This window comes from Giraffa tippelskirchi, chromosome 4, assembly GCF_054371585.1.
Source record: "Giraffa tippelskirchi isolate mGirTip1 chromosome 4, T2T-mGirTip1v1.2.pri, whole genome shotgun sequence".
NCBI lineage: Eukaryota > Metazoa > Chordata > Mammalia > Artiodactyla > Giraffidae > Giraffa > Giraffa tippelskirchi.
In genome coordinates this window covers 45,762,502-45,782,853 of record NC_137278.1, presented here as the reverse complement: position 1 = coordinate 45,782,853, position 20,352 = coordinate 45,762,502, and positions in this window count along the sequence as shown.

Genomic DNA, 20,352 nt, shown 5'->3' with positions numbered 1-20,352 from the left:
TTTGGCAGATAAGATTATATATGACAGATCTGAATAAGCATCCATGGCATCCTTTCCTAGTAGACTAGGAACAAAACCCTGTGATTTTGAATATGATAAGATGATTTATCAGAAATGCTGCAGAATGTCACTACATCTTAGTGTATATTAGATTTTTGCTCTTATGCCCATTTTATTTATTCCACTAGGAAATTCTGCAAGATATAAACCTTCTTTTTGTTTGTTTGTTTCAGTATAGTCCTTTCTGCATAAAAATTGTCTCTTCTTTCTTTGCATTCTGTTTCTGGATTTGAATTATAAATATACACATACATATCATACATATATGTGTGTGTTAGTCACTCTTCGACCCCATTAAACTGTAGCCCACCAGGCTCCTCTGTCCATGGAGTTCTCAAGCCAAGAATACTACAGTGGATAGCCATTCTCTTCCCCCAGGGTATCTTCCCAACTCAGGGATCAAACCCTCATCTCCTGCATTTCGGGCAGATTCTTTACCATCTGAGCCACCAGGGAAGCATACATACAAATGTATACATTATACATATAGTAAACATAAACGTATTTACTAATAATGTATAATAAACCTCTCCATTTGTCACAACTTATGAAGAATTTTTGTAAGATGTATTTTTCTTTTAAGTGACAATTATTTATTTTTCTAAAAATTCAATCAATTAAATACACACAATTTCTGATACCCATGGTCAGTATTACATAGCATGGGCTTAAACTAATTCTAAGCAAAAGCAATGAAATGTAGAATTTTATTTTCTTGGGCACACCTGTGATAGATGACTTCTAATTTGGTTTCTAAAACTCTACAATATACTTTGCAGGTCCCTCTTACTACTGTGTACTTAACCTTTAAGAATCCAGGTTGTCAGCCACTAGCTTGGAGTGCTATTTGAACATTTTTAATTAATCTCCTCTTTTTTCACTGTTTGTTGTTCATACTTTGAATGTTTCCTTTTTGTTTTCTTCTTTTGCAATCCACTGGTTCTGAGCCTTGACAATAATAGTAACTCTTCTTAAATCATTGTTTTGCTAAAAGTTAAAGGTGGTGTTACATAGTAAGCTATGATGTGATTATTTATACTTGTCTTGGCTTGTGATTATTTAGCGGGATTTTGCCCCAGGTTTTCTATATGTGCATATGAATGATTTTGGCTAGTGGGTGGGAACAGAAAGACAGTTGTGGCAAGTAGAGTTTAAAATTCCCAACTCATATTTTATAAGTAGTTGGTCATAAATAACTTGGGATTCTATCCAGCTTTCCTTTACCAATTTAATGAGGTAAAGGAGAACAGTCATCATATTAAATTATGTCAGATTTCTGGGAACAGGTGACAGAACAAATCATTTCAAACTTCCTCATTCTACATTCTAAGAATCCACTGAGAACTATAACTGTTGACCTTTATAGCAGTGAGTTGTAGCCTGGGGGAAAAATAAGTGAACATTATATTTCACAGTATTTTCACCCTACCTAGCATGATTCTTTCCAATCCCTACCCTTATCAAATATGCTTCTGAGAACATGGATAAATTCATTACAGACAGTTTTCCAATATGGATATTCATGTTCATAAACATTCTAGAAAGGTAACTACTTTTGTCAATTGAGTTTGTATTTTGTTGGAATATATAAAATGTAACAATAATTATACATATATATATTTGAGTAAGATATATATATATATATGCATATATATGTATATGTATACATATATGTGTATATATGCATATGTGTATATATATATATACATATATATATATACCTAAAGATTTATTAATTTTGGGCAGTATAGCTATATGTATCAGGCCACAGAGAAATTACACTTTTGATTAGAAAGTTATATTATTAAGAGAGTTAAAATTTGATGGTTTCTTTAAAATTCTTGAGGCATTTAAAATGAACCCACTGTTTTTGATGTCATGTTTCCTTAACTCCAAAATCAATGTTTCCTGAAGCTTGTTTCATGCAAGATGCTTGATGAGAAAAGTAAACTTTCCACAGTAAATTGGACAGTCTGTTCCTTCTAAGAAAAGTATATGATTTCTATCATCATGGTAAAGATTCTAAGAAACTTGCCTAATCTAAATTTCTTATATGTATTTGACTATGAAATTGATTCTATATCTAACTACTTCTTGAGGACACTGAAGCGCTAAAAAAAGTTAGAAATTTCGAATTTTTACAGAAACATATTTATAAGTGGTTACTTCAAATGCCTTTGACTTCTAACTTTCTCTTGGTTACAACATTTGAGGTTTCCACTTATCTTGGGCATGGAATTCTTGAAACTACAATGAATAAACCTCCCTTATTAAACAGCTATCATTCCTTGTCATTGAAGTACAACAACATGACAGCATAAGACAGCATAGAGCATTACAAGTGAGGTTTGTGTCCCCTCTGTCAGTTATATCTGAGTAGAAAATGCAAAAATTCTTGTATCTAAAAGTTTTGATTTAAAACAGTTTCCATTACCTTATAATGAATAAGGATACATGGATACATGAAATGAAAAGTGAGATTAGAGAATCATTTGGTTTCATTTTTTTCCTCAATTACAGAAGGGAAACAAGCAAACAAAAACTGGGAAAATGATTACTCCAATGTAGATTAATGAGCAAAAACACAGGCTCTCAAGTCAGACTGAGGTTGGATTTCGCTCTACAATCTGTTACCTATTGGAGCTTGGGCCTTTAGGTCATTCTTTGTGTTTTTAATTCCTTTATGTGTAAAATGAGTATAATAATAGGATCTGCCTCAAAAAGTGATTGTTTGGGGCCAAATGAACTAAAAATGTATAAAACTTCATTATCTGGTAAGTAGCAAGTGCTAGATAAGTTTGCTATTATTATTAGACAATTTGTTTAATACCCTACATGAAATATTTAATAGCATTTAATGATTTAGCATCCAATAAGTATTATCAAAAGAGTATTGGAAGGTTTGTATTAAGGGTCCAAAGTGCCAATGCAGAGCTACAGACACGCCAAAGACACAGAGGAATTCAGAAGTTGGAAAAGGCAATCATTGTGTGGTAGGCTCCAAAAATTAACAGGGCAGATGGTGTCCCTGACAAGATAGCATTAATATTTATAGTCTGGGGAGTACTATATTTATAGTACTGATCAAAAGTAAGAAGAAAAAAAATACACAATGAACATCTAGGAAATGTAGGTGGGATGCTTAAAGAGAGATCTTTCTAGATCTTTGTTAGACTGAATAACCAAAGAGAATTAGATTAGTTCTAGTAGAGAAGGCTCTGAAAAGATGGTGGATTTGTGCTGTAGTGTGAAAATGAAGATAATTCAGTAGTTTAGGAAATGTCAGTGATTGGAAACAAATAACTGAGTTCACTGGTTTTACAGCTAAATGTTTCTTTTAAGAGAAATCTGGTTTATAATTTCTGTTCCAGATATACCTCAGTCAATTCAGTTGCTCAGTAATGTCTGACTCTTTGCAACCCCACGGACAGCAGCACACCAGGCTTCCCTGTCCATCACCAACTCCCAGAGCTTGCTCAAACTCACGTCCATCGATATACCTAAAAGTTTTCAATGCTCTCTGAACTTTTACCCCATCTTGATTCCAAATAATATATTTTCAATTTAGTTTGATTGAATTACAACTAGTTTTAGTTTTAACAATCTTTCTAATTAAAAAGCAGAGATATCACTTTGCTGACAAAAGTCCATATAGTCAAAGCTATGGTTTCACTACAATCCATGGGGTCACAAAGACCCAGACACAACTGAGCGACTAATACACAAACACGCACATAGTTTTTCCAGTAGTCATGTATGGATGTGAGCATTGGATCATAAAGAAGGCTGAGTGCAGAAGAATTGATGCTTTCAATCTTTGGTGGTGAAGACTCTCTAGAGTCCCTTGGACAGCAAGGAATTCAAACCAGTCAATCTTTTAGGAAATCAACCTTGAATATCATTAGAAGGACTGATGCTGAAGCTGAAGCTCCACACTTTGGTCACCTGATGCAAAGAGCTGACTCATTGGAATAGACCCTGATGCTGGGAAACGTTGAAGGCAGGAGGAAAAGCGGGTGACAGAGGATGAGATGGTTGGATGACATCATCGACTCAATGAACATGAGTTTGAGCAAACTCCAGGAGATACTGAAGGACAGGGAAGCATGGCATGCTGCAGTCCATTGGGCGACAAAGAGTTGGACATGACTGAGCTACTGAACAGCAACAATCTTTCTAATGATAACCAAATCACTCAACAAGCGTGATGATGTTGTATCTGAAACTAATGGAAGCAAACGTTTTTATAGTTTCTGAGCCAACAGCATTGCCCAGTGTAAACTTTTAGAGGTACTTTCTGATATCCAGGCCTTCTTTTGACCACAACCTGATGTAAGAAAAGCTGAACCTTCCAGTATGTGTGGAGAGGGAGTGCTCTTCTAGCCAATGAGTGGTGTCGGGAATGGCATGTGTCACTACAAGGCCAGAGCATCAGATTGTGCAAGACCCTCAGAAGCCCTTACCCACTATGACAGTGAGCCAAAAGGCTGTCGAGCTAAAGTCTCAATGCTCTTGGTCCTAGAGAATGTGCAATGAGCAAAGCAACCTTCAGTGTGCAAGTTACATGAGGAAGAAAAGTTTGTTGTGTCAGCTGTTAAGGTTTTGAGGGTTTTGTGTGCTATCATATAATCTGGTGTGGCCTAACTGAAACTCATAGCTGTCAACATAAAATCATGTTTATGTTTGCATATGTGTGTGTATTTTTTTCTCTTAAGATTGAAGAAAGTTACTTAAATGAAAATAGAATTTAACACAGTATTTCTCCTGGTTGATACAATGCATGCAAAGCAACAGAACTAGAACTTTGTATTTTCCTTTGGCAGACATCAAGTTTTCAGTAAATGATAGAAAACTAATTAAAATATTATCACTCCCAATCATAATGATATACTAGGCAAGTGAATGGGAAGAATGAACATGGCACAAAAGACACTGTACAGATAGAATAATTGGAGTTCAGCTAAAAGGGGTTGAATTCCTGAGCAAGTTCTCATTAAAATAGATAGTTGCAAAATCAAAATATGAGTCACTGAGGGGTCACACCAGGGTGCTCTCTCCCAATTCATTTACATTTTTCATGTGATTAATTGTTTAAAGATTAACAGAACAAAATTTTAGTGGAAAAGGTCAGTCTTCATTTTGATCCCAAAGAAAGGCAATGCCAAAGAATGTTCGAACTGCCGCACAATTGCACTCATCTCATACACTAGCAAAGTAATGCTCAAAATCCTCCAAGCCGAGGTTTCAACAGTACCTGAACCGAGAACTTCCAGATGTTCAAGCTGGTTTTAGAAAAGGCGGAGGAACCAGAGATCAAATTGCCAACATCCACTGGATCGTTGAAAAAGCAAGAGAATTCCAGTAAAAGCATTTATTTCTGCTTCATTGACTAAGCTAAAGCCTTTGATTGTGTGGATCACCACAAACTGTGGAAAATGCTTCAAGAGATGGGAATACTAGACCACCTTACCTGCCTCCTGAGAAATCTATATGCAGGTCAAGAAGCAACAGTTAGAACCGGACATGGAACAATGGACTGGTTCAAATTGGGAAAGGAACACATCAAGGATGTTTATTGCCACCCTACTTATTTAACTTGTATGCAGAATACATCATGTGAAATGCTGGGCTGGATAAAGTACAAGCTGGAATCAAGATTGCTGGGAGAAATATCAATAACCTCAGATACACAGATGACACCACCCTTATGGGGGAAAGTGAAGAAGAAAAAAGGAGCCTCTTGATGAAAGTGAAAGAGGAGAGTTAAAAATCTGGTTTAAATCTCAACATTCAAAAAATGAAGATATGGGATCTGGTCCCATCACTTCATGGCAAATAGATGGGGAAACAATGGAAAGAGTGACAGACTTTATTTTCTTGGGCTCCAAATCACTTCAGATGGGGACTGCAACCATGAAATTAAAACTTACTTGCTCCTTGGAAGAAAAGCTATGACAAACCTAGACAGCATATTAAAAAGCAGACTTTACGATTGAAGGTAGGAGGAGAAGGGGACGACAGAGGATGAGATGGTTGGAGGGCATCACCAGCTCAATGGACATGAGTTTCAGTAAGCTCCAGGAATTGGTGATGGACCAAGAAGCCTGGCATGCTGCAGTCCATAAGGCCTCCAAGAGTCAGACACAACTCAGCTACTGAGCTGAACTGATAATAGATTGATATCAACTATTTCAAATAATAGCATTATATAAAGGTGTTTGAATAGGAAATTGTGGGATGAGTACATCTTCAAGTCTAATAATCTCTAAAATCAACAGTCTCAAAGTATTTAATATGCGTTCAAGAGCCATTAAGAAAGGGACTGATTTCTTTCTCTCTTGGAAAATTAATTACCTTTCTATATGTATGGAAGTTTTCCTTTAAGATTCAATCTTCAAGATCCAGTTTAAATAGCACCCTTTCTATGAAATCATTTCCTATCCATACAGTGGACATATATTCTTGTTTAAACCTAGGAACTCACAGTATTAAACAGCACCCATTATGTTCTCTTAACAGAATTTTCATGACCTATTTGAGTGGTAAATTATATGGTCACCCAACTACCTTAGAAATTAGAAAATTAGAATTGAAGTTGACTTTTTATTACTGTATTATGTTATCAGTATTTGTATACTGATATTATTAAATTTGCAATTTGGATTGTCATAGTTTCATTATGCACATATATGGACAATATATTTAACCTCATATATATTATATATAATTTTAAGGTTATATTTTTTAATATTAAGAAATTTAATATTATCTACATTTATAGCTTTATTTGCATACAGTGCATTCAAATACAGCCAGCAGTTATTTGATAAATTTTGGATAAATGATCTTAGCTTTATTTATAGTTCTTGATAGTAGATGCTAAATTTTCGTATTTGTTATTAAAGATTTTAAATTTTGTATAAAATGGTCTTGCTTATTTAAGTTATAAATGTCTAGCTTTTAAAATTTTTCATTCCAGTATTTACCTGCTGTGTATTTATAAGAAACCATGCCCCCCCCAATTTTATATTTATTACTAGTGTTAATAATATATTAAGCATTTCTGAAACAAATTAATCTTAGTACAGTTTCAGAAGCATATCTTTATAAGAAAACCAAGTAGGATAAAAAATTAATTCCTCCCATCCAATAAACTTCTTAAAATATAACACATACTTATTTTGAATAACAAAAAATACACCTGAATACATGGTGAATATATACAAACAAAATGTAATATTATTAAATTTAATTAATGGTGTATCAAGAGATTTTTTTTCCATCATGGTTTGTCAAACATTTGATAGCTTTAACATATTGCATGTTAAAACACTATGACATTTAAATACTTTAATTTTATTACTATGATAGACATGCTTGAAAATAAATTGTCATTTATCTTTTCTTTATTTAATTTCAATACTTCTAGTGTTTTGCTGGGGTACTTTTTGCTGCAAATGAAAGAAAGCTCAAGCATGTTGAATTGTCTGTAGACAACCTGCAACATGGCAGCTGCCATGTGCACACGCTCAAAAAGCAGCCCCCTAGACATGTCACCCGGGGTCCCTTTCCACCCAGGTGACAGATTAGATTCTTCTAATGAGATATCATTGTGTGAGATTCAGAAGCTGAAGACAAAGGTAGCCTTTGGTTTTCTGAAGGCAGTTATATCCAGATGAACAGGGAAGTTAGGACATTTCCAGTCATTTACCAGTAAGCTCTTGAGAACATCTGATTTGTTAATGTTATCTAGACGCTTGATGGAAACTGCTACAGATTCTTGAGAACTGTGGCAGCTTTCCTGCGAAAGCTGAGACCCTCACATTCAGCTTTTCAGATTGACATGTTGAATTGTGATTTCTTGGACTGCCATTTCCCCACATATTTAACTGCTTTGGTAATTGCTACATGAAAATCTTTATGCCTGAAATACAGAAAGCAATTTCTTACTTGCTCTTTGAATCCTGACTGATATGCTAAGTAAACATGGTCTAAATCAATGGACTTTTGGTTTCTCACATAAGAATTCTGGAGGTACATGTGTTCTAGAGGTGATTATTTCAGGGGCTCAATGATATCACCCAAAAACCCAATTCTCTCTCTTTCAATATTTCATCCTCAAGATGATAGCATTTTTCTTAGTTTCCTCATTACCACTCCAAAGCCTGGGCAAGATGTATGACACTAACATCACCCAGCATCAATAAGACATTTCCCTACAACTCTCATCCTAATCCTCAAAACAAAACGTGACTAGAGATGAATGCTTCTAAGGTGTGTGAATTTCACCACTGTCCACAACAGAACAGTAAAATTTTAAGCAACAACGGAGCCTAGATGAATTAACTTGCAAAATCTTTTCTCTTAGAGAGTCCCATAGATTCTGGCATAATCACTTCCCAGAAGGGGCAAGTTTCCATCTTCTTGCTTCTCTGTGTGTTCCTCGTATACAGGTCAGTGTGTCATAACTGTTCAATGGCAGACACTCTGTGATATTAAAAACTCATATTTCCTCAAATTTGTATATGTATACATATATATATATATGTATTCAACAAGTGACATGAGTAAGACATGATACTAATTTTTATATTGACAACTAGGTAGATTCTTAAACACAGGCATTGTGAATTATTTTACTTTAAAAAATTATGTAACATTTAATTTTTTTCAAAAATTAAAATTTTAGCTTTATTTGAATAATGTAAATATTATCAAGAACAAGGAAAAATGTATAAGCCAGAATTTTGACAGAATATCAAGTGCTTTATTTTTCCATGTACAATCTATTGTTTTTGCTACTGAGCTAATAGCAGTGATATTCTTTGGAAAAATTCAAATATTATGCATTATGCTTTTGGAATCTGCCCAAAGATGAAATATCTTGTGAAGCACACACAAAATTTTACCTTTAAGCCCCTCTTGGATCCACAATGGTAGTACCATATAAATTCTGTAATAATTTGATTTAATATAATATATATGGCAAAAAATATATTAGAAGTCAATTGTGCTCTTTGGAAGAAAATCAAATTAATTTTGAACTGATACCATCTAGAATTTTCTGGCATGGCTTACAAAAAAAAGTGAAAACAAACAAGTTTGACTATTTCACTTTGGAGAAGATAAAATTGTTTTAAGTTACTTTAGAAAAAATTATTTTTCTAAATTTCAAAATAAGAGTGATAGTCAACTGAACAACATGCTGCTATTTTTTTGTTTTTCTTCCTTTTTCAGCATTATGTCACACTGAAAATCTTGGGGAAAAAAAAGAAATTAAGTACCATAGTTACAACTTCATTAAGAGGTAAAAATTGAGCACTTATAATAGCAATTTATAATAAAAATTTTAAAAAACCTAGAACCACAATACCTTGAGAAAGATTGTCTTGTTTAATATCAATGTCAATACATTTATGTTGAAATTTGTCTTAAGCAACATACCTAGTGATTTTGCTGAAATGGAAGCAACAGTCATAAATATATGGAATAAAAACCATCCATTTTTAAAAATATACTCTAGTTTTTATCAATCTATATTACCTATAAACATTGTACCCATCAACACCCAGTATGTACAGTGCATGCAGGCTAAGTCGCTTCAGTCATGTCTGACCCTTTGCGACCCAATGGACTGTAGCCCGCCAGGCTCCTCTGTCCATGGGGATTCTCCAGACAAGAATACTGGAGTGGGTTCCCATTTCCTCCTGCAAGGGATCTTCCCAGCACATGGCTCGGATCCATGTATACAGTATCAAATTCAATTGTATTGGACATTTTGCCAGTTTTCAGTTATGGAACATTCAGTTTCATGTAAATATAGTAAAAAGTTTATCTGTTGTGTGTAGAGGCATAGCCATTTAACAGATGCAGATGGTGACTGAAGCCATGAAATTAAAAGATGCTTGCTCCTTGGGAGGAAAATTATAACCAACCTAGACAGCATATTAAAAACCAGAGTCATGACTTTGCCAATAAAGGTCTGTCTAGTCAAAGCTATGGTTTTTTCAGTAGTCATGTATGCATGTGAGAGTTGAACTATAAAGAAAGTTAAGCATGGAAGAATTGATGCTTTTGAACTGTGGTGTTGGAGAAGACTCTTGGACTGCAAGGAGATCCAACCAGTCCATCCTAAAGGAAATCAGTCCTGAATATTCATTGGAAGGACTAATGCTGAAGCAGAAACTCCAATACTTAGGCCACCTGATGCCAAGAACTGACTCATTGGAAAAGACCCTGATGCTAGGGAAGACTGAAGGCAGGAGGAGAAGGGGATGACAGAGGATGAGATGGTTGGATAGAATCACTGACTTGATGGACAAGAGTTTGAGTAAGCTCCAGGAGTTGATGATGGACAAGAAAGCCCAATGCGGTGCATTCTATGGGGTCACAAAGTATCGGACATGACTGAGTGACTGAACTGAACTGAATTGACAGGCATACTATATCTTATTTTCCAGTTGGCTATCTTTATGTTTATCTTTTACATATTTAAACATATAGTTACCAGATAGAACTTTGTACTATTGTTCCTATTCTGTAAAAGGAATGGGCCTGCCTATCATATTCTCCAAATCATGATTATAGTTATAGATGATAGAGATACAGAAAAAATACTTTTAACTACTGTAAAAAAAATTGAATTTTTCTCAGACTTTTTTCAACAAAATTCCCACATAGCAACTTATTTACCTGGATTTTCTACTTCTCCTTTATTTAAATATGTCAAATTGTGTTTTATTAAGAAACATTGCTTAATTTATAAATTTTTTTTAATTACTAACAAACAAATTTCTTATCATTTTAGTCTTCTTAAAACTTTTCATTAGAGTTTTAATTTAAATTTTCCATTGTTTTTGTGATTTTTAACCTAGTAAAATTTATGAAAAATTCTCTTTGAGTGGTCTACAGAATTTCTTTATTTTTAACCATAATTTTGGGTTTTTTTTTTTTTTTGCACATTACCATAGTAGAATGGGAAAGACTAGAGATCTCTTCAAGAAAATTAGAGATTCCAAGGGAACATTTCCTGCAATGATGGGTTCAACAAAGGACATGAATGATGTGGACCTGACAAAAGAAGAAGATATTAAGAAGAGGTGGAAAGAATACACAGCAGAACTGTAAAAAAAAGATCTTCATGACCCAGATAATTACAATGGGGTGATATCTCACCTAAAGCCAGAATGTGAAGTCAAGTGGGCCTTAGGAAGCATCACTACAAACAAAGCTAGTGGAGGTGATGGAATTCCAGTTGAGCTATTTCAAATCCTAAAAGATTATGCTGTGAAAGTGCAGCACTCAATATGTCAGCAAATTTGGAAAACTCAGCAGTGGCCACAGGACAGGAAAAAGTCAGTTTTCATTCCAATCCCAAAGAAAGGCAATGCCAAAGAATGCTCAAACTACCACACAATTTCACTCATCTCACACACTAGTAAAGTAATGCTCAAAATTCTCCAAGCCAGGCTTCAGCAATAGGTGAACTGTGAACTTCCAGATGTTCAAGCTGAATTTAGAAAAGGCAGAGAAACCAGAGATCAAATTGCCAACATCTGCTGGATCATCGAAAAACCAAGAAGAGTTCCAGAAAAAACATCTATCTCTATGGCCTTATTGACTATGCCACAGCCTTTGACTCTGTGGATCACAGTAAACTATGGAAAATTCTGAAAGAGATGGGCATGCCAGGACACCTGACCTGCCTCTTGAGAAATCTGTATGCAGGTCAGGAAGCAACAGTTAGAACTGGACGTGGAACAACAGACTGGTTCCAAATAGGAAAAGCAGTACGTCAAGGCTGTACATTGTCACTGTGCTTATTTAACTTATATGCAGAGTACATCATGAGAAATGCTGGGCTGGAGGAAGCACAAGCTGGAATCAAGATTGCTAGGAGAAATATCAATAACTTCAGATATGCAGATGACACCACCCTTATGGCAGAAAGTGAAGAACTAAAGAGACTCTTGAAAGTGAAAGAGAAGAGTGAAAAAGTTGGCTTAAAGCTCAACATTCAGAAAACAAAGATCATGACATCTGGTCCCATCACTTCATGCAAATAGATGGGGAAACAGCGTAAACAGTGAGAGATTTCATTTTTAGGGGCTCCAAAATCACTGCAGATGGTGATTGCAGCCATGAAATTAAAAGACGCTTACTCCTTGGAAGGAAAGTTATGACTAACCTAGACAGCACATTAAAAACCAGATACATTACTTTGCCAACAATGGTCCGTCTAGTCAAGGCTATGGTTTTTCCAGTAGTCATATATGGATGTGAGAGTTGGACTATAAAGAATGCTGAGTGCCAAAGAATTATTGCTTTTGAACTGTGGTTTTGGAGAAGACTCTTGAGAGTCCCTTAGACTGCAAGGAGATCCAACCAGTCCATCCTAAAGGAGATCAGTCCTGGGTGTTCATTGGAAGGACTGATTTTGAAGCTGAAGCTCCAATACTTTGGCCACCTGATGCGAAGAGCTGACTCATTTGAAAAGACCCTGATGCTGGGAAAGATTGAGGACAGGAGGAAAAGGGGATGACAGAGGATGAGATGGTTGGATGGCATCACTGACTCAATGGACATGAGTTTGTGTAGGATCCAAGAGTTGGTGATGGACAGGGAGGCCTGGCATGCTGCAGCTCATGGGGTCACAAAGAGTCGGACATGACTGAATGACTGAACTGAACTGAACTGAATAATAGCGTTTGTTTATTTTTTATTTTAATTTTAAATTGTACTATAGTTGATTTACAATGTTGTGTTAATTTCAGGTGTACAACAACCTGATCCAGTTACACATATGTATGCATGTATTCTTTTTAAAACCTTTTCCCATTTAGGTTATTGTAGTCATTAAGCCTAGTTTCCTGTGATACACTGTAAGTCCTTGTTGGTTATTTTACATCTAGTATCATGTATATGTCAATCCAAATCTCCCAACTTATCCTTCACCCCCCCCCATCCATTTTTCCCCTTTGGTAATCACACATTCATTTTCTAAGTCTGTGAGTGGCTTGCTGTTTTGTAAATAAGTGCATTTGTATCATTGTTTAAGATTTCCCATATAAATAATGCCATATGATATTTGTTTTTCTCTATCTGACTTACTTCACTTACTATGATAATCTCTTAGTATAATACTTCTCCAGGCTGAGTAATATTACATTGTCTATATGTACCACATCTTTATTTATTCATCTGTATGTGGACATTTGCATTGGTTTCATGTCTTGGCTATTGTAAATAGTACTGCAATGACATTGGGCCTTTCAAACTATGTTTTTCTCTGGATATATGACTAAGAGTGCAATCGCTGAACCTCCATATGTTCTCCATAGTGGATGTACCAATTTACATTCCACCAAGAGTGTAGCAGGGTTCTGCTTTCTGCATACCCTCTCCAGCATTTATTGTTTGTAGATTTTTTGATGATGGCCATTCTGACTGGTGGGAGGTGATATTTCACTGTAGTTTTGATCAGTGTTTCTTTAATAATTAGTAATGCTGAACATGTTTTCGTGTATCTCTTCATCATCTGTATGTCTTTTTTTGAGAAATATCTATTATGCTTTTTTTTTTTTTTTTTTGAGCTTCATGAGCTGTTTCTATATTTGGACATTTCTCTTGTTGGTTGCATCATTGGCAAATAATTTCTCTTATTCTGTGGGTTGTCTTTTCTTTTGTTTATGATTTCCTTTGCTGTAAGCTATTGAGTTTAATTAAGTCCCATTTATTTTTGTTTTTATTTCCATTACTCTAGGGGATGAATTGAAAACATTTCTCTGTGATTTATGTCAAAGATTGTTCTGCCTGTGTTTTTTCCTAAGAGTTTTGTAGTAGCCAGTCTTACATTTAGATCTTTAATCCACTTTGAGTTTTTGTGTGTGGTGTTTGCAAATGTTCTAATTTTATTCTTTTACCTGTAACTGTCCAGGTTTTGTATTTATTGAAGAGATTGTCTTTTCTCCGTTGTATAGCTTTGCCACTTTTATTGTACATTAATTAACCATAGGTGTGTGGGTTTATTTCTGGGCTTTCTATCCTGTTCCATTGATGTATATTTCTGTTTTTCTGACAATACCATACTGTTTTCATTACTGTAGCTTTGCAATATAGTCTGAAGCCAGGGTGACTAATTCATCCAGCTCTGCTTCTCTCTCTTATATATCTTCTAATTTCTCTACTTAACACTTTTGAAACTAATGATTACTATATGTAACATTGTTTTTACATATTAAACTAAATCTCAGTGAGTCCAGAGACACTATCTTGCATATGTTTGTCATTTTTGTTTGTTGACTATATATTGTATCTATATTATGGCATGTATATGTACTACTTAGTACAATGTCTAGCACATGTCTATGAGATGTGTTAGGCAGAGTAGATTTCAGTGTGGACAGATTATATTTGAAATGAGAGTGAAGCATCCAAAAGGACAAGCCAATAGCAGTTGAATCTTTAGGTCTAGTGATGAAAAAAGCAGATTGTGTTAGAAATTCACATTAAAAAAATGGAAACCAGGGGAAGAACCATTCTTTTCAAAAGTTACCAAGTTTGTATGGGAAAATTCAGGAACATGTTATGTCCCAGATGCTATGAACAGAAAGCACGTGTTTAAAAGAGGTAGTGATTGGGCCTAATGAGATATACAGAGAGAGAAGTAACTGGATGAAACCTTGGACTAGGGAGAGTTTTCTGGTATTATATTTTTCATAAATGGGAATAACCAAGGAAATAATCATTAGAGATTGAAGACACAGAGGAAAAAACAAAGTGTAATCTCTGAAAAGTTAAGTAAGAATGAGCCTCAGTTGGTATTTGACAGGTGATACATCCTTCTTCTTTGGTCACAGAAAGGAAGTATGAAAAGTGCTGATACAAGCAAGTTGAGAATTTCAGGGAGTAAACTGTCAATATATTCAGAGCCATCAGGCCAACATTTTAAAAAATAAAAGCTGAATACAAAATGTGATATGTAGTACAATTTAAATCTAATAAAAATATTAAAAAGACAAAGAAAATAACAAACAAATCGCCAGTCCAGGTTCAATGCATGATGCAGGGTGCTCAGGGCTGGTGCACCGGGATGACCCGGAGGGATGGGATGGGGAGGCAGGTGGAAGGGGGGTTCTGGAAGGGGAAAACCTGTACACCCATGGTGGATTCATGTCAATGTATGGCAAAAGAAATATAATATTGTAAAGTTAAAAAATAGAAAATAATCTAATTTTAAAAAAAGAAAATAACAATATCTAGAGAAAGACAACATTTGCAGCTCATTTTTAAAAATAATTTTATGTACTCATATATTTTCATAATAGGTAAGGAATACTACTTAATTAAAAGAAAAAGTTTTAAACTGACTTACTTTTCCCCTGTCACTTTTCTACAGATGCTTTTAAGTTGCATGCTTGTATGGAGGACATATTTTTCATTTTTGCTATTATTCATTTGTGTGATGAGGCTAAAAAGATTTTACCAAGATTTTGCTTGTTAAGGGATGGGGAATTTAAAACAAAAATAAATAAATAAATATCTAGGTTCAACATGATCACACAGGGAACTCTAGTGTTTCAATTGAGCCTCAGCTATCCCATCTTATGCAACGAGGCTGGGCTCTTAGCACCCCAACATCAGTCTGTCATTGGCAACAGACATGAATTCTTACTCTGGGCATTTTTGAGTATGATGGCTCCTGATATAGAAAAGGTATATCTGAGCATTTTAGCAATCATGGAGAAATATATCTACAGTAAATTGGACCTGGATGAGGCAATTGCATTTCTACTATCATGGACAATGAGAAAATGCCTGTCCTGGTTAGTCAGAGGAATTACTATAACCCTCATTCTGCTTGTAATCAGGACAAGAATCCCTTTGTTCATGGTGAAAAAAAGCAGTTGCATTACATAACTTATAAAGTTATTTTCAGCAACATGTTTTGTTAGAAAGACCATGGACTCTTGAATGAAAAATCTGTTTTAACAGTTGTCCACCAGTACTTAGCTTACTTCTGGTCTAATTTTTTTAATCTCTAAAATATTATCTGAATTTATCAATAAACCTCTTGGTATAGTCATCATTAATAAATGATTATTTATTGAGATAACTTTGATTCTGTAGTTCGTATAAAAATCTCACTATTTAAGGCTCTTAGTATGTTTCAAATATGCTTGTGTTTCTACAATCATTTTTAGTTTTTCATCAAATTAGAAGGATTTACATCTCTGGCTTTCTTTTGGTGTTCAATTCTTGAATATGGAACTGAAGAAGACTACATAATTAAGTGCAGTGAAAGTAGTCTAAATTAAAAGAATTTGTCAAAGTGATGGTGCAGTAATTGCCACATTTCATTAATTGGATTAAGAGAAAGGCTTTCAAAATCTATAATCTTGAAACTTCCCTGGTCATCCAGTGGCCAAGACTCTAACATTCCCAGTGCAGGGGGCCCAGGTTCAATCTCTGGTCAGAGAACTAGATCTCACATGTCCCAAGTAAGATCCTGATACACATGTACAACTAAGACTTGGTGCAGCCAAATAAATAAATAAATATTAAAAAGTCTATAATCTCCATAATAATCACTACTTTCTACTATTCCTAAAGAAAAAACTCTGCTTCACTCTATATTCTTCAAACATCACTTGAACAGATCAACATATTGCACTGTGTTGACTTATATTATGATATAATTTAATCAATATCGGCAAGATTCTTTGCCTAAAACCCCATGATACTGAATATACACTTTACCTATCATTGCTACTTCTAACAAAACCTTCCTAGCAAAATAGGCACCCAATTTATGGGTCATGATTTGCTGATTTGATTTTTTAATATTGCATAAACATAGCATTTATCTTGTTACCATGTTTTTTGTTATTTCTGAAATTTTGTATGGCGATGAGAGCTTCACTTACCTTACAGTAGTCTTATCTCTATTCAGGAGAACAGAATGCCCTCTATGAAAATAAACTGCTAATAATTTGCCATCCTCCATGCAAAGTGATAGTATCAAATGTAGATCTTAGCCTAGAAAATAGAGAAAAGATAAAAATGTCATCTAAATCCTGAAATTAATGACTTCCTTGGAAGAAGTATGAATCAAGTATCTTCTCTAAACCTGAAATTTAGTGTAGTGCTAACTCTAGCATTAAATGATTCATGCATTAATTTACACAGTTAATTAACTTATTTTATTATTTATAGTGATGCCATTCTAAATGTGAGTTAAATTTATGTATCATCAATCTATCCATAAGTTCGGATTAAAAAAGTCTCAGACTACAAGTTATATTAAACATATGTAGTACTTGTTTGATATTATTTAGGAAGACATATAGGGTGAAAAGAATATAATAGCTTTTTAAAGGCAAATCTATCAACCCTTGCCAATAGTTCTATATACTATTCTCTTTTCAATCTTTATTACAATCTAGTATGTTTTTAAAACAGCTTATATGATGGTTCCAAAACTTATTAGTAGCCCTTGGGGCTTTTTGTGTGAGCTAGCAATAATATTAGGAAAAGTTTACCTCAACTCATAGCTGAATGCTGAGTATTCATTGCCCAATATAAATGTGTCCATAAAATGTTGGAAGGATTATATAATTGATACTTGGCTATAATAGAAACACCACCTGGGTTTAAATTTATTTCATACCAATTAACTTTCATCTTAGAGAATTATTTCCTTTTTACATGAGACCTATGGAATTTTAATTAATTTAGCCTTGTAATTGTTTCTACAATCTCATTATTTCAAGTTTTTGAGAAATACAGTGATTTCTAAGTAAATATTAGTAGTTTCTCTGATTTATTTTTTATTTGGCAAACACTGATTAACTGCTTATTCTATGGAAAGCCATATGATAAACAAGGAAATAAGACAGCTCCCCGGGGTCGTAAAATCCAGCAAAGTAACTGAAAGATATTCATCGGTTCAGTTCAGTAACTCAGTCAAGTCCGACTCTTTATGATCCCATGGACTGCAGCACACCAGGCTTCCCTGTCCATTACCAACTCCCAGAGCTTGCTCAAACTCATGTCCATAGAGTCAGTGATGTCATCCAACCATCTCATCCTTCATAATTCATTTCAACCCAAAGAAATCTCTGATTAGACTACATGAGAGATGCGAGCTATATTTGTTAATGAAAGAGTAAGCACCCCCTGATGATCTTGGAGAGTTTCATGTAAAAGGTAACATTAGAACTGATAAATAGAAGAAGGAGGTAAGGCACCAAATCTGAATTTAAATTCCTGGGAACTACTCTGACTGAAGTTCATGGGGATGAAGATGGGCGTGATGTTGAATAATATTAAAACCAATTTATATTAGCTCCTTTCAAACATCGTGTGGCTTTATGACAGTAAACACATTACTTATTTTGTCTCTAGGTGACAGTTCTTCCTTACAAAGCATGATAATAGTAGCTGATATTTATTGCTTACTATATGCCAAACACTGTATTGAAGGTATTACAAGAGTAATCTCACATAATCCTTATGCAAAGCTCATAAGGTGAACTCTCATTTTAGCCAATTAAAGTTGGAGAGGTTCAGTAACTTGCCTAAAGTAAATGGCTTGCCACTTGTAAATGGTTGCCACTTGTAACTTGCCTAAACTAAATAAGTTGCCACTTGCAAATGGCTGAGCAGGAATTAAAACTAGATATGTTTGACTTCAGTTTCTGTGATCCTAACTGCCAAACATGTGACCTACCTAACTCTTATGGAAAAAGTTAGCTTTAAAACATGTTTGTGACTTTTGTGCACCTACCTAATCTTGAATGAGAAACAAGCTCAACGTGTAATTTAAAATCTGTTTCTTGTGTGTACTTTAGTTTGATTTCATCACCTCTACCAGAAACCCTAACACACACGATCACCCCAGACATGCACTCACACACTTGCTGTGTGACTTTGGTCATTTCACTTCCTTAACTTTCAGCTGCAAAAGTAAAGTAAAATGGGAATTATACTCTTGGAGTATGTGGAAGGGGTGGTATATAAATAACAGCCACTCTACTCAAGAATCTCTCTGCAATGCAGGAGACCTGGGTTCAATCCCTGGGTCAGGAAGATCTCTTGGAGAAGGGGATGGCAACTCACTCCAGTATTCTTGCCTGGAGGATTCCACGAACAGAGGAGCATGGCAGGCTAGAGTCCATGGGGTCAGAAAGAGTCGGAAATGACTGAGCAAATGTCACTCTTTCACTCTTCTCATCTATTTCCAGATCCAATAGAAAAATAAATGCGTTAACTTGATGGATAAAATATGAATTTTATCACTGATAGAGCTATTTTGAAAATTACTTTAGATCTGTAGACAAATGAGCATGCTAGTAATCCATCTCGTCGGCACAGGAAAAGGATAGATTTTCCCATCAGGAGCAGCCTCCTTATCACATGACAGAGAGGAGATCAGAACATGTGGATCTGGGAATATGTTGGCTTCTAAGAATGCTATCACTAAGTCAGGCATGCTCAATGCCTTATGCAAAGATTACCAAATATAAAGTTTATTCTTCTTCTCATGGGCAAGAATGATTGATGAGTAGGCAATGGGAAAGTAAAGGTCAGAAGTATTAGTTTGGGTCATGTACTTCATTGTTGTCTGTCCTGTGTGCAGTGTATGGAACTCACCATCAAGTTTTATTTTATTTTATTTTATTTGATCAATCTGATGTGAGGCTCAGGCCCTAACAGTCCCTCCATATGAAAAATAAAAGGCATGAGGAGAGAATATACTCCTATCAATGCTATCTTGTTTCCCAAATACATTGACATAAGATGTAAAGTCACATAATACCTTTCTGGTTTTCAATTTTATTAGCAAAGAAGAAATATTAGAATATATCCCTTGATGGAAATAACAATGACTGCCTTTACATAGGAGGTACAGACTTAATATTCATGCAAAAATCAGTATCTTCCACTACTACTTGTTTTATTTATGACTGGGATAAGAGGGAGCTAGAGTGAAGTGGAACTCAACCTGGAATCATTCCAAGGACAAACTTTTAAATGGAACTATATTGGGAAATCTTTTATATGTAATTCTAATAGTCAGAGCATTATTGTTGGCATTGCCAAGATATACCAATAACATTTGGGGGGCAGGACAGGAACAATAATCCAGCTTTTCCTGTAGTGTCTATTTTTAAAATACAGCTAGAAATCAACTGATTATAAATCAATTCTTCAAAGATATTTTCACCAAAATATAGTTTTTTTTTTTTTTTTGGACATTCAGGAATTTTTTTTTTTTTTATAAATTTATTT